This window comes from Equus caballus, chromosome 6 (assembly GCF_041296265.1).
Source record: "Equus caballus isolate H_3958 breed thoroughbred chromosome 6, TB-T2T, whole genome shotgun sequence".
In the NCBI taxonomy this organism is placed as follows: domain Eukaryota; kingdom Metazoa; phylum Chordata; class Mammalia; order Perissodactyla; family Equidae; genus Equus; species Equus caballus.
Window position 1 is genome coordinate 3,697,483 of NC_091689.1, and position 12,082 is coordinate 3,709,564.

Consider the following 12,082-nt stretch of genomic DNA (forward strand, 5'->3'; position numbering starts at 1 on the left):
ACAACAGTTGTACCAGTAGGCTCGTTTTTAAATTATGGAAAATGGTAGTTAGTGCCATACTGCAAACAGGATTAACCAATTTTCATTGGAGAGCAAAGAATTTGGTCTCAGGCTGGCAACAACTTTATGACAATTTTAAGAAAAATTGCAGTTCCTGTGAGTTACATATTGGTAAAGCAGGGTTTTTTTTTTAACCTGTCAATCGTCTAAATAAAAGTAATTTTGTTAAAGTCAGATTTGGGAAAGAACATGAAACTTCATAAATCATTCTAATCATCCCATAGATAGCAAAGATTTTAATCGTTATCTTAGAAAACTGGAACGTTGTTCATAATCTATAAATCCCTAATATATAAAGGATAGCATAACTTCTCTAAATTGCCTTTAAGTCCCTCCTAAAAACTAAGCCTAAGTCTTTTAAGTATCTGCAAAGTTATGGAGGTACTTAGGATGAATTAAAACATTCAAAATAAGGATGAAATATCTGGATAGTTTAAGCAAATTAATTTTTTAGTAGGAGAGATCCAATGTGAATCTTGAATCATCCTCAAGCTCCCGGAAGCTGCCACCATGGAGATAGTCCTTGCTCCTGGCCGTGGAGAGCTTAATTTAGCTCGCTTGAAAGCCTGTCTTTTCAGAGGTCCTTTCATTGGCTTCCTAATCACAGAGGCACACTTCCCCCTCTAGTGGCTGAGTGCTCAGATGCTGCGTTCCGTGGCCCTATCTCCCCAAGAATGGGGGACTGGGGCCTGAGGCAATGGCTCCCAAAATTTAGAATGGCAAAGATCTCATGATCACTTGTGAGAATTAGACCATTTGGGGAAACATTTCCCTCTTTTTAGCATCCTATGTTCCTTTCTTATTTGCAGATCATGGTATATTCAACTCACCCCAAAGAAGTCAAGATTATGTTTACAGCCTAAGAGGACCGGTTCTATTTCATCCTCTGCAGTAGAATATTCCTGGCTGTGAGGCTTGCACTTCCACTTGGGGGAAGGAATCTTTGTATAAACCGTAGTACTTTTCTTTGTTCACAATTTTTCTCGACAGTTTTTTTAATAATATTTAGAGGATATATTGATTTCCATCTTATGCCATAACTACACTGATTTGAAAAGTACATATATAGCTACACCATGCATAAAAATATACCACCAGGAACTCGCCATGTATCCAGTTGTAGAGTTACAAGTTCACTTCGGGGAGGGGGTGAGAAGGTGGAAAGAAAACACACCCCACCCCCACCATTTTTCGCATAGCTGGTTTCTCATCCTTTCTGTCCTATCCAACTGAAACTGTGCCTTCCCGGCACCAACCCCTATCTCAGCACTTTGTGCGTTTCCTTCATTATACGATTTGTAAATATTCACTTATGAAGTTTTTGAAAGAAAATCTGTCTTCCCCACTAGAATGTCATCTTTTTAAGGGCAGGGATTGTATCTGTCTTGATAACAGTTGTTTTCTCAGAACTAGCACAGTGTTTGGCATGAGTTGGTACTCAATAAACGTTTACTGAATGGCTGAATATGGAGCTGGTCACATACATACCTTGCCTGTGTTAAACTGTTTTCCAGGACAAAAAAGAGTATGATATCATTCAAATTCCATGAAGAATTTTGTCAAATCTTGGCTCGTAAGTCATGTTACAAATGTCCTTAACAGGTCACCCCTGGTTTATGGTCCACATGAACAATGTGAATGCCTTGGTAGATGACATAAATTTTCTAAGTATAAATAGTAAAAGTGGTTAAAACTGTATATCAAATATAATTTTGAGTAAGCTACGTTTACATACGTAACCCCTCTTTTTCATAAAAAAATTATTTCTTGTTAATACCTGATAATTCATGAACCAGGTTGACTGCTAAGGAATGCACAGATGTAGTGTATAACCACTACGTGCAATTAGCGAAAGAAAATTTTCAAAAGGCAGTGTAGCTAAAAGGCACATTATGAAGTATTAGTGTTGTTTTCTTTGGATGGTTTATTTTACCTGTTTTAGATTTAAAAGCCGTAGAACCCTTTAAAGGAATTTGAATAAAAGTGCATTTTTGTTTGCTCAAGGAATTAACTCCTTGTTTTTAAGTTTGGGGTTTGTTTTTAGCAGAGAGGAGGGGACAATTTGAAACATTGCAATATATTACTAATATCAAAGGAGAAATTTCTGGAAACTAACTACACATTAATTTTTTTCCTTGGATTTAATTGTGCTAGATGATACAGAGTATAGTCACCTAGACCAGAGTAGGTGCCCTAAAATAACTTGAATCCCTGAAAAAGTTAAGATTAACAAGCACACATAGGCACAGTGTTTTAAAACTTGTTTTATTTTTGTCAGGTGGTGATGTTCTCCTCTTTGAAGTGGTGTTCTCTTTTTAAGTGGGATATGGAACAATGGGCTCACTTTCTCCTGTTGACCTAGATTGGCACTATGAAGAAGCAAGTAAGCCATAAATGAAACCATAGTGTCCAAGAAAACATTCTAAGATACCAAATCCACTTCCTAACTAAGGCATGGTAATACCGCCCAGCTTTACCTCCCTGACTACGTTGATCGTCTGGGGTCTGTCTGGGTGGTGTGCGAGTCCAACGTGGTAAGGGTCTTCTCATTCCATCCACCTTGGACAAAAGTTTCTTTAACAGTTCTTAAGAGTGTCACTTTGCAATTGGAGATAAGGCTCTTGTGCAAATACTCATGTCCCTAAAAAGGTAACATTATGGTTTAAATTCACACTTTGATAGAATCATATCAGATTTCTTCTAGAGAACAAGGTTTGACGTAGAACAGATGATAAGCTATCTGTATCCCAAATGGCAATTATAAATTGTGGGAGTTAAACTTAGGCCAAGGGGATGAGGACTGGAGAAGTTTCTGAATAAAAATGAAAGCATACATTTTAAAAGATGTTATTAAAATCTTTCACAGTTGCTTTAAAATGCAGATGTGTTCAGCATTTGAGAAAATTAGTTCCATTAATGCAAAAATGAAGGAACTTTGAACTGGGTCGCGTGTAGACAGCTGATGCTCAAAAAACAGCTCTTAAGAGGCATTGGGAAGAACACTCCTCTCAGAAACCCTAAAATTATCAAACACAAAAAGTATGATGAGGCTATAGGAACCTCCACTAAAGTGTTAGTACAAAAAAAGAAAAAGGTTCAACTTTTTGAAGACACAGCTCACAAATCAAAAGAGGATAACAGTAAATGGAGAAGACATTGTCTAGTGAGCATTAATTTAGATACAAGATAATAAACACCCTCTGGAGATAAGAAGGAAAACCAAAAATGATCATTTGACTTTGAAATTGGGAGGTAAAAATAGGGCAGAGTAGCCTCAAGATCTGTGATACCAACAGTGGGATTCTGCTGGAGATACCCTTAGTCTAAAGCAGAGTGATGACAGGTTGCATCTCTAGGGAAATACTTGGTAGCTAAATCAGTGCCAAGAAGAGTATGATCCGGTTTTTTTTTAATCCTGTGAAAAACTTGTGGAATTACATGCCCCGTGTTTGTGAGCAGCCTCAACTCTTTGTAAGCCAAAATTCTTTTATAGGACAGCAGTCTCATCACATGTTTAAACAATCCCGTATAAGCTGAAGAAAATAGAGGACTGCATAGCCAACAGCAAAGGAAGGGAGGAATCCCAGGGTTCAGCCTTGCCCCTCTTGATAGCCAGGTGGTGGCAACCAAGGGACTTAAACGCCTTACAGGGATAAGAAGGGGAGCCATTTCCTGCTTGACAGCTGAATGAGGGCGTGTACTGTGGAAGAGGGAAATGAAGCAAAGAAAGGTCATTTACAGGTAGTAAAGTCAAATGTCACCTCCCCCAATTCTCATGATTGTGGTTTAGAGAAAGGTTAGCTTAATGTGGAGGTTAGTATGGCATTCTGAGCAGTCTCAGGAGATAATATATGAAGATGAGAATAATACCATCAATATCTCTCCCCCAAGCAGTGGTGTTCAAGCTTCAAAAAAGGTGCTTAAAACTTGACATCATAGTGAGGAACTAGACACCTAGGAACGTTCCACTTAGTAGACTAAGGATACCATCAAAAGTCCTATAAACTAGATTCCAGAAACTGCTTCATTGGAAGACTGTGTTTTTGAAGTATACCATTTTTGAGAAATAAATCCTTACACAGAATCTGTAGCCCTTTAGATTGATGTTATAACTGATTTCAATGAAGTTGGAGGATCAGTGGGACTGGGAAAGCCGTGGGGATCATCATCATCGTTATAGGCACTTATTTTGTGCCAGGCATCACGGTAAGCACGTTGACATGCATTATTTCATTTAACCCCCAATGTCATTTTTAGGAGAGGTAACATTAGCCCAATTTTTCACATGAATAAGTTGAAGCTTGTAGACCTTATTATCTTGTCCAGGGTCCCATAGTGTCAGAGCTGGACTCAAAAGACATATTTTAGGTTATAAAAAGCCCGTAATAATAACCACCATGCTATACTGTCTTCTGAACAGCCAAATATATTTATCAATCATGTGGACCTGTTGCTGTAGTTTAATCTAGCCCTGTGGGTAATATACTGTCCAATATTGAACCGCTTGAAGACCATATGTCCACAGTGTTCTTAGAAGGTTATTCAAATGTGGTGTCAGCATAGAGCCCTCCCAAATTCAGTGTATCTGTGCGTGAAACATGACCTGTGGGACCTCTAATACTCTAACATCAGATATTCCTCAATACCTACTTTGAGCTCTTCTGAACAAGTCAATGACATGAGAGTGAATTAAAAGATAACCACCCTGTAAAGAATTGAGTAATAATTAATGGTGACAAAAACTTAACTTTAAATTCTGGGTCACCAAGCATATTTGCACATTTTGTTTCAAAGGGGATTGTTTCTAATTCATTGGTCCCAGAAACGTATGCATCATACTCTTCCTTTTGTGGACTGACTTCACTTGTATGTGCAAAGAAGGAATGACTGACTTTCTGCGCTGAACATTGTGATTGTACATGGTTATGATGTTCTTAAATGACATTTTGGATTTCAAGAAACAAATGTTTTTCTAGTGGAGAGCCGCTCTCAGTTTTTAGTAAAGGTCAATTTGAACCTTTTGCTAGGATCCATTAAGTGAAGCCTGAGAGATTACTATTTTTTCCTCCCAGTTTTAATTTACTAATACAGTGAATACTGAAGTGGAGAAGTTATACTATTTTAATTAGTTTTTTCTGCCCCAGTTTGCATAGGTATGGAAGTTAAATATTTGTTCTCTAATAGCAGGGTTTTTTTCCTCAAAACAAAAATATTTTTATTTGATAACAGAGATACTCTTAATGAAGGAAGCTGGTCAATGGCTTTGGGGGAACTTTGTTCTAGGGCATTTTGAATAACCTGTCCTCACCCAAAAGAGCTACCCAAAACATCAGGAAATAGTCAACAAATAAAATGAACATGGATCTGGTATGTCCATAATATATTCTTAAAAATAATTTAACATCTCCTAATATTTATGTTGGAGCATGAATGCTTAATAGAAGACTTTTAAATGTTTGAACAGGAATCATCTTTCTTCACAATCTAATATGATGAGAGAAAGGTACCCCTCCTCCAAGTCTTTGGGAATATTGCCTGCAGAGGTCATTCCTGATGTGGAGGTGGACACGGCAGGCTGCAGGGCCTGGTACCATTAGATGGTTATCGTACACAGAACCCCTTGATCAGTTCCAAACCCAACATTAGCAACTTTGTGATATTTTCACTTTCATTGTCATTTTCCTATGCTGAGAGAATATACTTGACAATTGTGTTTTTCTTTATAAATAAATGATGTTTCCTTTTCTTATGCATGTAGACCTTTTTAGTTGTCCTTTCTAAGAACAATAGCGTACCTATGAACTTGAGTTTCCGTAAGCCACAAGGCTAAAGGCCAGACCCTGGACAGTGAATCCCACTCAGGTCATACCATTCTGCACATGACCCTTGTCATCTGGCTAGATTTCTCTCCTGACCCTCAGGAATATCATGGACTCATCCTTTTGCGTGCTTTAGAAGTTCAGTGGATCATTCAGCCTCAATCAAGCCACCTACTTAAGGAGATTCATGAGGGACAGTAGCATTTTTGAGATAGGCTGTCTAAATGGAACCATTCAGAAATGGAACCAGGAGATCTAAGAAGGAGAAAGGAAGAGATTAACAGCAACAAATGCTGCCTATAGTGATGACAGTAGAAAACAGATCGGATTTATTGAGGAGAGAATAAGAAATGAGGGAGTGGAGGCTGCGAGTATAGACAGTAATTTCAATGAGTTTAGCTATAAAAGGAAAGGCAGAGGCTGGTAACTAGAGGAGGATGTAGAGTTGAGGCACGTTTTGTTTTGTAGGTAAGACTCCAGAATGCCTCACCACTGATGAGAAGGTGTTCATAGCAATTAAGAGATTGACGATAGAAGAAAATTGGTGAAGTGAGACCCTGAGGGGACAGGAGAAAAATAGATCTGGAGCATGAGTGAAATGATTAGCTTCAGAGGAGATCCCTCTTGTACTTAAGAGAAGCAAGAAAGGATGGGTACAGATGCAAGTACGTTTGTTAGTTGACATGGGAAGTTGAGGATTTGAAGAAGGTAGCAATGTTATTTACTGAGTCAAGGGAAAAGTGACTGGATTGAAAGTTTAAGAAGAGTGAATAAGCTTGAAATAATTGCTGTGAGGAATGTGAGAGGCTAACTAAACAAATATGGAAAAATTGATGCAGAATAGAGGACCGGTAGAGGCTGGTGAGTACAAATAAGACATCTATGCTCGATGTTAAAACTACAGCTGAGCTCACAGCTCAGGTGTCATCTTGAAAACAAATGAACCACAGGATTGAGCCACTGCAGAAATTTCATCGGGTGGGGAGATGGAAGACCTTGTATCAAAGAAGTTGAATTTAATTGAAATAAATAAATTGAAGTAACAGACCACTGAGTAATCTATATAGAGAAGAATACTAACAAATGTGGTACTGACCAATAGGGAAAAGTGGAGGCATATAGAGACCTTGGATCCCAGTGAGGTTGAACAACTTATGTAAGAGGGAATGCTGAGTGAGAGATATGAAAGCATACAGGGATATGAATAGAAATTTGATATTTTTTGGGGGGAACCAGATGGCAGGATCCAGAATGGAGACTGAGAAGTCATGGCCTGGTTGGATTATCAGAAAAGTGATAGGGATGATCAGGAGATTATCTTGGGTCTTGGAGAATAGAGGAAGATACTGAAGTAGGTGCTAAAGTCTTTGAAGAATGAGTCCCTGAGAAACTGATAAATAACAGCAAGGGGGAAGGGTAGTGAAGAGGTAGCAGGAAAGAAGGAGCATCAGAGGAACTGGAGTTTTATTACAGAAGTGTAAATATTCTGAAAAAAATGGCTTTGGATTGTATGGGGGATGGTGACCCCATTTTCCAATGCTGAGCTAAGTGAGTCATAGGAAAATGAGTGGCCTTCACTTGTGAGGACTATAGGGAGGGCGACCATATCATCTGCTTTGCCAATAACAGTCCCTTATTTACACCTGTGGTCCTGATATAATTATTAATAGTGCCCCCTTTTACTCTTAAAAGGGTCCTGGTTTCTCTGTTAAATCACATGTTGACCCTAGTTTATAGAGGAGTAGTGGCCTCGAAAGAATTCTTCCATTTTAGCAAATATGTTTTTAAATAAGAGCATGTAGGATGGATTTGCTTGTTTGTTTGTTTGTGTGTTTACTTCGCTTGAGAGAGGAGTTCCAAGGACCATAGTAAGAAAGGTTTGGGAGGGGATGGAGCAGTGGGATGCTGAATCAGAGGAGAGGACACAGCAAGTAGTGTTTGAATTGGGAGTACTGAAGCAATGGGTTGGCCTCAGCTGGGGCTCCCTTCTTGCTTTTCAATCTTGTCCACTTTCTGAATCCTTTGATCTTAGGGATCAGAAGGACAGCCATGCCTTCAGGGTTGAATACGCCTATTATAATTTATGTCTTTACATTATGACCAGAGATTATAGCAGTTATTGTATTACAAGGTGGAAGATTCATGTAAGAGACCTTTGTCAGCATTTGACATTGTCCAGGTTCCTGCAGATCATTGCCATAAAATGGCTCCTAATTGGGACAATAGCCTCCAAACGCTTGCTTCCCCTTGCACTCATGTTTCCAATGTTCTTTCTTCTGAGCTTTGGGAGATTCAGCTTTCTCTGTGCCAAGTCAACTCCATTACTTCCTTCAGAATCAGGGTAAGAAAACAAGGCAGCTTAAGGCCTCTGGGCCATACGAAGACTGGTTTAGCCATCGAAGTCACTAGATTTTGCCAAGCATTGTACACTGAGAGCTGATGACAAAATGATTAGAGTACTTAAGTCAGACGACAATACCAAAAAGCAAATAGAAATTAACAGCCTTGCTAAAAGCATAATATTCTTATGTCTCTACCCATAGCCATAGGCTAAAATGCACCTTCCAAGACCAGTATAACATGTAACTATATTGGAATTGGAGATTAAAAAAAAAAAAGTAGTCCCACTTCCACTAAACACAGAAATCCCCATTATAACATCTTCCTAGGAGACCTTTAAGTCAGTGAGGTCATTCGTGTGTAAGTCTGCAAATAAATATACTGTAATGCAACTGAGGCATAAGGCTTATCAATGTAGCTTATGGAGATAGAGAGAAAGCCATTTCCCTGAGTTAAGGACATTCTTCAATCGCCATGACAAATAAATATGTAAGTTAAAATGCGTGGGTTTTATTCACTTTATAAAAATATTCATTCCAATGTACAAATAGACTGCCCGCAAGAATCCTTATAGTACGCTCATGGCATCAATGTAAAATATGAATCATTTATTTAAAAATCTATTCACAGTTTTTCAGAATTACTTCATGATAAGAAATCAGCCTCACTGACAAAAACTGTGGTTCACAAACTTGTTTTCTGTACCTTAGCCATCATCAGCATGTTTAATATGTTCACATTTAGTTACATGTCCCCCTGCCTGAAAAAAATTCTAAGTCGGACTCACTCCTTATCCCCTAGCTTTCTATGCCATCCTAGAGGAATATCAGAGTATTGGAAGTGTCACAGCAGTTTGTAAAATACTCCCTACAGCAGTGTTTTTCAAACGTCAGTTTGTAACCCATTAGTGGGCTATATATTTAGTGTGTCATGACCAGCATTTTTTAAAAAGTGAAATAGAATGGAATAAAGTACATCACATATAACAGGGGTAAATAAAAAGGTAGACTTTGATTTCACAGATACACACATCTTCTGCGTCACCACATAAAATGTCTTTTTACCCCCTGTAGGTTGCATGGACAAAAAAAGATTGAAAGCCACTGTTCAAGAAAATAGATAAATTGAGATGTATTACTTCATTGAAATACTATACAGCAGGTGTATACTACTACATGTATCAACATGGGCAAAATGAGAAATATTATGTTGAGTGAAATAAGCCAATTGTAAAAGGATTCTTCCGTTAATTCTTAAAAACATTGAAAACGATATTAGGTATACATAGGTATCTGTAGTAAAAGTATCACAAAATGGAAAAGAAGGATACCACTTTCAGAACAGCAGTAACCTCTGGGTTGGGAGAGAGAAGGATGGGATGTACCTGCCATGTTTGATTTCTTAATAAACAAAATTGTGGAAGTCAGGGGACCTTTGTGCTCTTTCACTTGATTGATTCACTTCATCTCTCTGGTTCTTGTTTCTTCATATAAGAAATGAAAGGATAATATTAGAGAGTGATCAAAGTGTCCAGCTGGAAGGAGAGGTGGAATTGTGTAAATGAGATGTGTTTTAATCATATAATATTCAACCCATAGAATTTAAATGATTTCTCATTGTAAATCAGCTAGTCAGTGGTAGAACTCAGGCTAGATAGAGGCAAGTCGTTAAGAATGATAGTCTTTCACTCTCTACCATTTAACTCTACCTTTGATGAAAGATAAAGGGCATGGCATCATTTTATCTAGGATGATGAAGTCAAGAGATCACCATTGTCCTCGCCACCATATAAAGTGGGCCTTGTGACCAATGGTTCTTCTAATGCTACTGATGGAAAGAATGAATGATTTGAAAAGGCCAAATTTAATGAAATGTGTGTATGTTTTTATTGTTCAATATCAAAAGAAGTTAAGATCGCTAGGCTCTGGTGATCTTTCAGTTTAGCTTAGCCATGCTTTATCTTAGAGGGTTGATAGTAGCCATGTCTGGTCTCCTGTGGTTCTTTGATTTATAAATTGGAAAACAGGAAGGAGTTCTGTTCCAGACTGATTTGTGATTACCGTTAGAAGTTAATTATTGATTGATCCCCCAATCCTTCCTAAAAGAATTTGAACTCATAGTAAATTCAGAGAACAATAAGCTGAAAAACTATATATAACATAAAAGAAACTAAGAAGCAAAGATGAAAGAAAAAGTGTCAAGAAATTCTGGTTATGAAAAAGCCCCAATTGAACACAAAGCTTGCTTCTGAGCTCATAGCAACCAGGCAAAAGAGGAAACACACGATGGTGACATAGCTCTAATTGTTTAGAAAGCTGTGAAATCACCAGCCCAAACACACAAAATTTCCATGCTCAGTGCTCCACGAAGAATTTGACCAGGTGATACTGACGAAAGTGTCACTGGTGGTACAGTAACCAAGAGCCTTCAGTCCAGAAGGCGTAGATTCAGATTCTAGCTCTACCACTTACAGTGTTACTTAACAGATGGACAAGTTTCTTAATCTCTCAGTTTCCTCATCTGTTAAAAGTGCATTTTTAATACAGTAACAGTGGAATTTACCACCTAAGTTGTTGGTTTTTTTCTTTTTAAATAAGGCCGAAATGAGTTAATATTTGTAACTGATCAAGGCTGAGAACCGCTGTGCTCCCTGGTAAGGCTTATGTTGTGTTTCTTTAGTAAATTAAGCAAACAAATATTCGAAAATAGTGGTTTTGCAAAGAACATTCTTAAATCAGTGTGATTGCAGTTAGTAGAGTTAATTATTGTAATGATATAAGAGCTGACCATTGCTTCATACCTTATTTTTCTGTTCATTTCCTTCCCAACATTTTTATCTTTTCCCATTTTGTAAAATAGGAAAAGCAGAAAAACTGCCACGTGGATTAGAATACTCATTTCTCGAGCTTGCTCTTCAAAATGTAAGCCTCCTAATAAAATGTCGGATTCAGATTTTTTAATACAGACCTCAGCCACCTGTAAATTAGAGCATCTGTGTCATTGCCTAGAAAAACCTCACATAGCAACCAACAGCTAAACTAACCCGTGCTCATGTGGGAGTGGTGCAAGGTTTACAACAATTTGCAAACTAAGTTATCTCCCCTTAAGACTAAGAATTATCCAGGTTTTGTTTGCTTGCCCTCCTTGGGAGTCTTTAAAAAGGAAAATTTTGACTTAAGAATTTTTTAATGAAATCAAAGATACAAAAAAACCCTAATAATAGACCAAAATCTTTGTATATGAAAAGACAACATATTCTACCTCATCTTATTTATAAGTGCCTTTAGTTCTGTTGAATCATTAAAACCACATTTGTATTTGTGCCCCTGAACTATGTTGCTACTGTACATTGTAAATATACACTTTGTAATTCCATTTAGGTTCACTTACTTGGCATCTACTATCTATGTCAATAATGTTATCATTTAGCTCACAATAAAATATATTTTTTCATGCATGTGTATCTTACCTCCCTTGCTATATTAGGGCAATTTTAGGAAATACTGGGTCTAATTTTTTGTAACGTTCTTATTTCTTAAACGGTGATTTACACAGACGTGGTACTATGTTAATAAAAGTTATCATAGAGATGGAATCCTTTATCAATAAAGTAGTGTAAAATATTCCAATGTTGTCTAGTCATTCATTCATTATAAAGCACTTTTAATGCCACTTCCTTTCTCTTTTTCTCTTTTCAAATAGCTATGCTATTTTTTTATTTAGGCCTTTGCACTTTGGCTAAATCAAGCAAGCTATTATTGCATTTTGCAGTTATTAAACAAACGTCTCTGGTTTCTCCTAAATCTTTGCAGGGTTTATAAAGAGCCTCTCTCTTAAGGGCTTTTAGCCCTCTTTTTTAGAAG

General features: G+C 37.5%; 1 protein-coding gene across 1 annotated transcript in view; it reads left to right on the plus strand.

The window, feature by feature from the left end:
• SPAG16 (sperm associated antigen 16) overlaps nt 1-12,082 on the plus strand; it is a 1,027,170-nt gene that overhangs the window by 1,181 nt on the left and 1,013,907 nt on the right. The window lies entirely within an intron of this gene.